The sequence below is a fragment of the Primulina tabacum genome, chromosome 3 (genome assembly GCF_025594145.1).
Source record: "Primulina tabacum isolate GXHZ01 chromosome 3, ASM2559414v2, whole genome shotgun sequence".
NCBI classification, from domain to species: Eukaryota; Viridiplantae; Streptophyta; class Magnoliopsida; order Lamiales; family Gesneriaceae; genus Primulina; species Primulina tabacum.
Genome location: NC_134552.1, coordinates 26,211,044 through 26,220,864, shown reverse-complemented (window position 1 = coordinate 26,220,864; position 9,821 = coordinate 26,211,044). Strand labels below are relative to the sequence as shown.

At 34.8% G+C, this 9,821-nt stretch overlaps 1 long non-coding RNA gene across 1 annotated transcript; it reads right to left on the bottom strand.

Moving 5' to 3' along the window:
• Positions 1–354: 354 nt before the first annotated feature.
• On the bottom strand, positions 355–7,176 carry LOC142541031 (uncharacterized). Its single transcript, XR_012819211.1, has 2 exons — positions 6,525–7,176; positions 355–908 (listed from the first exon to the last, which is right to left on the bottom strand). It is a non-coding gene; the product is annotated as an uncharacterized LOC142541031 (long non-coding RNA).
• Between the last annotated feature and the right edge of the window lie 2,645 nt (positions 7,177–9,821).

Here is a 9,821-nt window from a genome sequence, read left to right as displayed (position 1 = left end):
TCAAGTCATCGTTTAAGTTGAGAAAACTTTGGTTGAGTTTCAGGTTAATTAGGGTTAAAACCGGGACCCTAGTCCAAGTTTTAAAACAAGTCGTATAAGTTATGAAACGGGCTCAAGTTTATGTCTAAGAAACATTTATAAATATGTTTTAAGGTGTTTGGTTTGCTTTGGGTCGATATTTTGAAGTGTAGGGGTAAAATGGTCAATTAGGTTTCCTGGGGCAAAATAGTCATTTTGCACCTAGGTCGAGTTAGTAGTCCTGGCTATAACGGCCTGGAAATTCGTGCTTGAAAATTTGCGGAAAAATTAAAATTTTTCTTTTTAAAATAATTAGAATGCCTCATTCATCAAATCAACTGATAAATTAAATTTAATATTCAAAATAGCAGCGGAAGAATTTAATGTTTGCAAAGTATCAATTTAAAATAATTCATCAACAGATAAAAACTGAGTTCGGAAAATAATAAATGCTAAAAATGAGGTCCTCGGGTTCCACTACTGCCGACCCCAAGCAGGCTCACTGGTCCCCGCCCTCGGATCCCGACCTAATCAGTACCTACAACAATCAAGTCTAGTGAGCCTAAAGACTCAGCATGCATATATCGTAAATAACGAGTAAACAATATAGTAAATTTGCATGGGAGTAAAAAAAAATCATGTCATGAGGCATAAAGTGAAAATAACTTGTCATGAGCAATTATAATACGTGCATAACTGAACTGAAAATCATAGTGAAAATATTTCCTCCTTAGAGCCCTGTAATAAAATAGCATGTCATAAATTTTCTGTTGAGATTATGATCTACGCAAGTGGCCCCTGCACTGAACTGAACTGACCGGTAACTGGCGACCGGATAATACAATGCTCCCATGACCGGTAACTGGTGACCGCGGTGAAGTAATGAACGTCTGATCAGACTAATGCCACAGTATAGTGGGTGGTACATAACTGAACTGACCGGTAACTGGCGACCGGGTGAAATAATTCTCCCTTGATAGTGAGATGGTCACAAGCAATATCGCATAAATCTCAAAATGAATGTTTTCTATGTACGTAATATAATTAACCAACATAATTAAATATGAACAATTTCGATCTTCTTGCATTAAAATCATGTACTTGCGATATTTAAAAATACCTATATGGCTTGATTGAAGAGTGAAAGAAGATATAAACATGCCTTGGTTTGTTTTGACAGAAAACAAACGAAATAACGACGCGGCGCGGCGGAGACGGAGTGCTCTTCACTTTCTCACTTTTTCTCTCTTAATCCCTTTAAACCAAGCATGCACCATAATTATTATAATAGCGTAAAAATCGCAAACGTGATGCATGAACATTTAAAAATATCATGATTTGTGCTGAGGGCGCTGCCATGACCAAATTCTCACCCCGGGTGCCAAATGACCATTTTGCCCCTAGAAACCCAAAAATTATCGTTTCAACCATGGACCTCTAAAATTGACCCGAAGCTTACCAAACTTCTTAAAAATGTCCCATAACAGTTTTTAAAAGTATCCCCTAGACGTAAATTCAAGCCAAATTCAAAACTTAACTCATTCGTTTTAAAACTTGTACCGGAATGCCGATTTTAATCCTGAAACGACTCGAAACTTAATCAAACTTTTTCCCAACTTTTTATCATATTTTAAAATCATCCAAAGGTCCTAAAACCACAAGACTCGACCCCTAAGGTTCTCGAACATTGCATTATTCATTCTTAATGTTATTAATAATTTTATTATTTTATTTTGTTTTCCTCAAGAACCAATCCCTCTCTTCCCACCTGTACATGATTCCACTAACTCACGCCTAACCATCCCACTCACAATTCAGCTCACTCAAAATCATGTCCAATTCTTACTGGACCTACTTGTGTCACCGATTCAATTTCATGCACTCCCAGCACACACACGCCCACAATGCCAACACACGCTCGAAGCCTTTCCCTTAACCCAATCGAGTTCAACGCCACGCCCAGTGAAGTCCGAACCATCCCAAGCCATGCTTCAGCCCCATCAGGGCCTGTCCAAGGTTAGGGAGGGTACCTCGCGTCGGTGGCTCGTTCGAACCTCCCTACTCAATCACTCAGAACCCTCGGCTAACAAGATTTCCACCTAAACTTCAATGCCGTCGACCCTACTCAGCAACAAGGACAGATCACGGCCCCATCATTCATGACAGCACCTAACCCCTTTCGCACAGTCCCTTAACAGCTCGAACATGGCAGCCCTTTGCCCAACACACAAGAAAAACGTGAGTAGTGATCATGGAAAGGCAAGAAACGATACAAAACCGATAAGTAATCACATGTAAGGCTGGATCGAGATACCTTGCATGGTTAACACACATTTAACATAAATATGGCGTCAATAATACATAAAAGATAATACATGCGTGCCTTTGATGATTTGAAGACACGAGCGACTGCAAATGGAGACCCCGATGAAGTTTTCTTTAGCAAGGAAGAAGGGAACCGAAGCCTTTCAGCTGCTGGTTTCAGAAACCGAGAGAGGACGTTTGAGGGAGGGGTGTCGGCTGTTTAGGGAGTTTAGGTTTAGGTTTAGGAGAAATTAAGAAATATTTAAATGGTTAACAATTTGACTAATGGCCATTATTGGTTAATTAAAGTTAAAAAAGATATTTAAGCCCAACAAGCTCAAAAGTAGGCCCATTAAATTCAAACACGCTCCCGAAGAATATTTCGTGTTGAAAAGATTTTGGAAATATTAGTCGAACCCTTAAAAAGTCCTCCGGTTTGATAAAATTTGCGTACCATTAAAAATAAAGTCATGCAAGTAAAAATACCCAGAAAAATCCCATTATTTGAAAAATCCACTTAAAACACCATATATTAATTTATAAAAATTAATCATGTAATTAAAAATAATTTTCTGAAAATTCTCCGGTCTCCGTTCCTCGTTCAAGCGTAAATATGCACTTAGAAAACCCTAATGCATGAATTTCTAAAATGTATGGATTAAATTCTACCATGCATGAATTATGCATAAAATGCATAAAAACACTTAAACACAATTAATAAAATAAACATGCATTTTATGCTTTAAAAGAATTTAATAAAATATCAAAGAATTTTAATAACTTGCATGCATGCCAACTTTTTAAAATATATTTACTAACATGCTAAATTATCCCTTCTTAAATAAGTCTTTATTAACTTATCTCAATACTCCATCTCCAGTCCGGCCTCACTTATTTAACTGAAAAGATAACAATTAAACTACTGCGTAAAATAAATAAATTTAAAGAAAAGAATTTAAATACTCATACAATAAAAATCATTTTAATTTTAAATACTAGAATTATGCATGGCTTATACGCAGTCCAATTTACGGGTTCTACAATCCTCCCCCCTTAAATTGAATTTCGTCTCCGAAATTCGCTCATCCTTGATAAACAAAAGTTTAGACTTCTTAATTCTAGTATCCCAATAATCCACGCTTCTGTTGCGCTACTCTGATAAAATAAGTGTTAACTCGTCCTTACGTCTCCCCAATCCTAATTAAATTTGCCTACCAAAATTCTCGTTTGCGGATCGCAACTTAAAACGATCCGTGGTGACTTAGTTCTATTTTTATATAACCTCGAATTTTGACTTATCTCACAATCCCTCCTTCTATAAATGGATGTCCAAACTTATCGCACCTTACTTTTCTTATACTATACTCGTAATATTCATCGACCTATTATATTAGCATTTATGCGGTTCGACTTAAGAAACCTTTGTACCAAAATTTACTAATCGACTTCTATTCTCAGTAGAAACGCTTAAAGGTTAAACCTTATTTCAACCTCATAGTAGTATTAGCCTAAAATCCTTGAATCGAATATTTATCTTACGGCTCTAAACTTACGTAATTATTTTATTACAAGTGCATCCCGGGTGTGAAATCGTTGTAAATCTTAAACCTCGAATAACGTTAATCCATAAAACTCAATTATACAACATCGACCTTCCACTTTAATAATAACACTTCTAGCATCAATTACCTGCTCAAACTATCCTCTTCCCAATTACAATCTAGTTGAGGCCTAGGACTCTGAACCTCCTCATTGGAACAAGTGTCGCATTCTTATGTATCCTTAATGCTCAATTAATTCTAGCATATAAACTTAATAAGTTAGCTCATGGTAGCATTAGACTAACTTTAAATAAATCAATTTCACTTACAACCCATAAAATTCTAGAATCCCCATATCAAGCTTTTAGATTTCTTACTTAATAAAAAAATCTTAATATTCATCAATTTATAACTTATATTGAACACAACTAATTCCCTCCCAAAATTTCCGTATGAACAAATATCCCATAAATTTGATATTCAAACTTACCTAATCCAAATAGCTTTGAATAAAATAATTCCAATACACATATCCGTTTAGTCCCAAGTTTGTTAATGACTTCCAAAATTTCTCAAGACAAGATGTCTACCTCACCTCTTACGTGCGTCTACCAATTAAACTAACCATCATCGTACCCAACTTTCCTAAAAATTTTAAATTCTCACAAGGTATAATCTCAACTGTTAAGATCATGACTAAAACTTGTGACACATCAAACTTATGTTCCCAAAAATTTACTAACTCAATGTTTATCATTATAACTTAACTAACCGATCAAATTTACCTTAAATCGTCATCACTTTAAATTCTTAATTTGCCACAACATTATTTCACTAACGCTTAAATTTTCACGCCTAAGATTGATTCATCTTACAATGTCCTTGGTTACCATTTATTATAACATTATAACCCAAATATCCTAAATATTCTATATTTCCTTCGAGCCTAAATAACCGAAAATTCCTACCATTTAAACCGTTCAATTCTCACTTACTAAATAAGTTCTCAAATTTCTTAAAATTGTAAAATTAATTCTTACTTTCCTCGAATATCGTCCAATTTTTTCCTAAATCTCGAAAATTCCACAATTACCCATGAGTCCTCAGTATTCTCAATTTCATTTTATAGATTTTCCGTATCATAAGGTTCAATAGTGTTAAGTTTATTAAACCCAAAATTAATTCTCATAACACGTCTTACATTTCTATAAATACTTAAAATCCCAAGTGTTCTTCAAAAGTTCGCAATTACATCCTTAAAGTTTTGAAACTTGCAATCTGGCCCTTATAGTTCTCCAAATTTACATTTTGGACCCTACAACTCTTTGAAATTTGCATCATTGTCCCCATAAAATTTTCCATCTTTACCTCATTAAACTTTTAAATTCTCGAACTCAAAATTAAATCCCAAAATTTCGTAAATTCGAAAATAGTCCCTTAGAATTTTATTTTTGAACTTAGGTCCTCAAATCATTGGTTATTATAATTGGGTCTTTAAAATTCACAATTCGTGCAATTCAATCCTTAAATCCAACTATGTAGAGCATGCATCCTAGATAAATTCTCATAATTAATCTTACATTTTCATAGATACTTAAAATCCTCAAATTGTATATTTATAATCCTAAAGATTGTCGTAGTCTTCGAATCGCTATTGCTTATATGAAATCCTCAAAAATTTACTCGACTAGCAACCAAGAACCATTAATAATTTCTTAGAAATTCTACAAGTCTCAAAAGCATTCATAATTTTTAAGATTAACTTATAACCCATAAGGAGGACATCAACACTACTGACCTAAAAATTAATATAGTCAAATCATTTGTCAACATCTCCTAAAGCTCAATATTCGAATTCTTAGACATGTCCAATTCCAAACGTACCCAACATGCCTAATTCCATAATTTTTTTTATATATATAAACACTGAACAATTAAAATCTGAACGTAAAAACATTTCATGAAAACATGCTGTTAAAATAATTCATGCTTAAAATAAAATGCGTAAATGTAAAACTTACAGACCGAAGACGTGACTTCATGAGCTTCTCGTGGTCAGTAGTAGCACAACCCTTTACAAGAACATAGGCTCTGATACAAGTTATAACGGCTTGGAAATTCGTGCTTGAAAATTTGCGAAAAATTAAAATTTTTCTTTTTAAAATAATTAAAATGCCTCATTCATCAAATCAACTGATAAATTAAATTTAATATTCAAAATAGCAGCGGAAGAATTTAATGTTTGCAAAGTATCAATTTAAAATAATTCATCAACAGATAAAAACTGAGTTCGGAAAATAATAAATGCTAAAAATGAGGTCCTCGGGTTCCACTACTGCCGACTCCAAACTGGCTCACTGGTCCCCGCCCTCGGTCCCGACCTCATCAGTACCTACAAAAATCAAGTCTATTGAGCCTAAAGACTCAGCATGTATATATCGTAAATAACGAGTAAACAATATAGTAAATTTGCATGGGAGTAAAAAAAAAATCATGTCATGAGGCATAAAGTGAAAATAACTTGTCATGAACAATTATAATACGTGAACTGAAAATTATAGTGAAAATGTTTGCTCCTTGGAGCCCAGTAATAAAATATCATGTCATAAATTTTCTGTTGAGATTATGGTCTACGCAAGTGGCCCCTGCACTGAACTGAACTGACCGGTAACTGGCGACCGGATAATACAATGCTCCCATGACCGGTAACTGGCGACCGGGTGAAGTAATGAACGTCTGATCAGACTAATGCCACAGTATACTGGGTGGTACATAACTGAACTGACCGGTAACTGGAGACCGGGTGAAATAATGCTCCCATGATAGTGAGATGGCCACAAGCAATATCGATAAATCTCAAAATGAATGTTTTCTATGCACGTAATATAATTAACCAACATAATTAAATATGAACAATTTCGATCTTCTTGCATTAAAATCAAGTACTTGCGATATTTAAAAATACCTATATGGCTTGATTGAAGAGTGAAAGAAGATATAAACATGCCTTGGTTTGTTTTGACAGAAAACAAACGAAATAACGACGCAGCACGGCGGAGACGGAGTGCTCTTCACTTTCTCACTTTTTCTCTCTTAATCCCTTTCAAACCAAGCATGCACCATAATTATTATAATAGCGTAAAAATCGTAAACGTGATGCATGAACATTTAAAAATATCATGATTTGTGCTCAGGGCGCTGCCATGACAAAATTCTCACCCCGGGTGTCTAATGACCATTTTGCTCCTAGAAACCCAAAAATTATCGTTTCAACCCTGGACCTATAAAATTGACCTGAAGCTTACCAAACTTCTTAAAAATGTCCCATAACGTTTGTAAAAGTATCCCTAGACGTAAACTCAAGCTAAATTCAAAACTTAACCCATTCGTTTTAAAACTTGTATCGGAATGCCGGTTTTAATACGAAACGACTCGAAACTTAATCAAACTTTTTCCCAACTTTTTATCATATTTTAAATCATCCAAAGGTCCTAAAACCACAAGACTCGACCCCTAAGGTTCTCGAACATTGCATTATTCATTCTTAATGTTATTAATAATTTTATTATTTTATTTTGTTTTCCTCAAGAACCAATCCCTCTCTTCCCACCTGTACATGATTCCACTAACTCACGCCTAACCATCCCACTCACAATTCAGCTCACTCAAAATCATGTCCAATTCTTACTGGACCTACTTGTGTCACCGATTCAATTTCATGCACTCCCAGCATACACACACGCCCACAATGCCAACACACGCCCGAAGCCTTTCCCTTAACCCAATTGAGTTCAACGCCACGCCCAGTGAAGTCCGAACCATCCCAAGCCATGCTTCAGCCCCATCAGGGCCTGTCCAAGGTTAGGGAGGGTACCTCGCGTCGGTGGCTCGTTCGAACCTCCCTACTCAATCCCTCAGAACACTCGGCTAAAGAGATTTCCACCTAAACTTCAATGCCGTCGACCCTACTCAGCAACAAGGACAGATCACGGCCCCATCATTCATGACAGCACCTAACCCCTTTCGCACAGTCCCTTAACAGCTCGAACATGGCAGCCCTTTGCCCAACACACAAGAAAAACGTGAGTAGTGATCATGGAAAGGCAAGAAACGATACAAAACCGATAAGTAATCACATGTAAGGCTGGATCGAGATACCTTGCATGGTTAACACACATTTAACATAAATATGGCGTGAATAATACATAAAAGATAATACATGCGTGCCTTTGATGATTTGAAGACACGAACGATGCAAATGGAGATCCCGATGAAGTTTTCTTTAGCAAGCAAGAAGGGAACCGAAGCCTTTCAGCTGCTGGTTTCAGAAACCGAGAGAGGACGTTTGAGGGAGGGGTGTCGGCTGTTTAGGGAGTTTAGGTTTAGGTTTAGGAGAAATTAAGAAATATTTAAATGGTTAACAATTTGACTAATGGCCATTATTGGTTAATTAAAGTTAAAAAAGATATTTAAGCCCAACAAGCTCAAAAGTAGGCCCATTAAATTCAAACACGCTCCCGAAGAATATTTCGTGTTGAAAAGATTTTGAAAATATTAGCCGAACCCTTAAAAAGTCCTCCGGTTTGATAAAATTTGCGTACTGTTAAAAATAAAGTCATGCGGGTAAAAATACCCAGAAAAATCCCATTATTTGAAAAATCCACTTAAAACACCATATATTAATTTATAAAAATTAATCATGTAATTAAAAATAATTTTCCTGAAAATTGTCCGGTCTCCGTTCCTCGTTCAAGCGTAAAAATGCAATTAGAAAACCCTAATTCATGAATTTCTAAAATGTATGGATTAAATTCTACCATGCATGAATTATGCATAAAAACACTTAAACACAATTAATAAAATAAACATGCATTTTATGCTTTAAAAGAATTTAATAAAATATCAAAGAAGTTTAATAACTTGCATGCATGCCAACTTTTTAAAATATATTTACTAACATGCTAAATTATCCCTTCTTAAATAAGTCTTTATTAACTTATCTCAAAACTCCATCTCCAATCCGGCCTCACTTGTTTAACTGAAAAGATAACAATTAAACTACTGCGTAAAATAAATAAATTTAAAGAAAAGAATTTAAATACTCATACAATAAAAATCATTTTAATTTTAAATACTAGAATTATGCATGGCTTATACGCAGTCCAATTTACGGAGTCTACACTGGCAGTGCCCTGATGACAGTTTGACATGTTTTAAATGTTTGTGTTATCACGAACATGACTTTTTATGGAAATATGAAAAATACGTTGCTTGCTTGATTTTAAGAAAATTTACGTATAAGCTTAATTTTTATAAGTGATGAATACAATGACATGTTTTTGGACAAAGGGATTTGGTTGTGACTATTATGATGATACAATAATAAGATGACATGTAAGACCAAGGATCAATGGATGTGTAATGCTGTCACTGATGTCCCCTCTGTCGGGTACCGCGGTTATATGTAGATGGATCCATCGATTAATATGATGATACGAAAGTCACAACCAATGAAAAGAATTCAAATAAAGAAAATGAATATGTATAAGTTCACACCTTTAAGATCATGAAATGTATGTAGATTACAGTACTTTTCACTGTTGCATGTTACGTGTAAGGTCTAGGAAATTCGAACTACGTAACATGACTGCATGCAATCTAGGGTTTTTAATTTAAAATATGTGTTTATGGATTTGTATGTATCTAATGCTTGAATATTGCATGATTAGGTGTTTATTTCATGGTTTCATGCATTAGGGCTTCAAGGTGCATTTCGCACTCGAACGAATAACAGAGATCGGGGATAATTAAGAAAAATATTTTATTGAATAATAAATTTAATTATTTAATAAGAAATTTTTTAAAAGTTTTTTCAAAAATTGGGCCTTGGTGGGTATTTTTACTTGCCGAGTCGTATTTTTAACCAGTACACAAATTTTAACGAATCAGATGACTTGT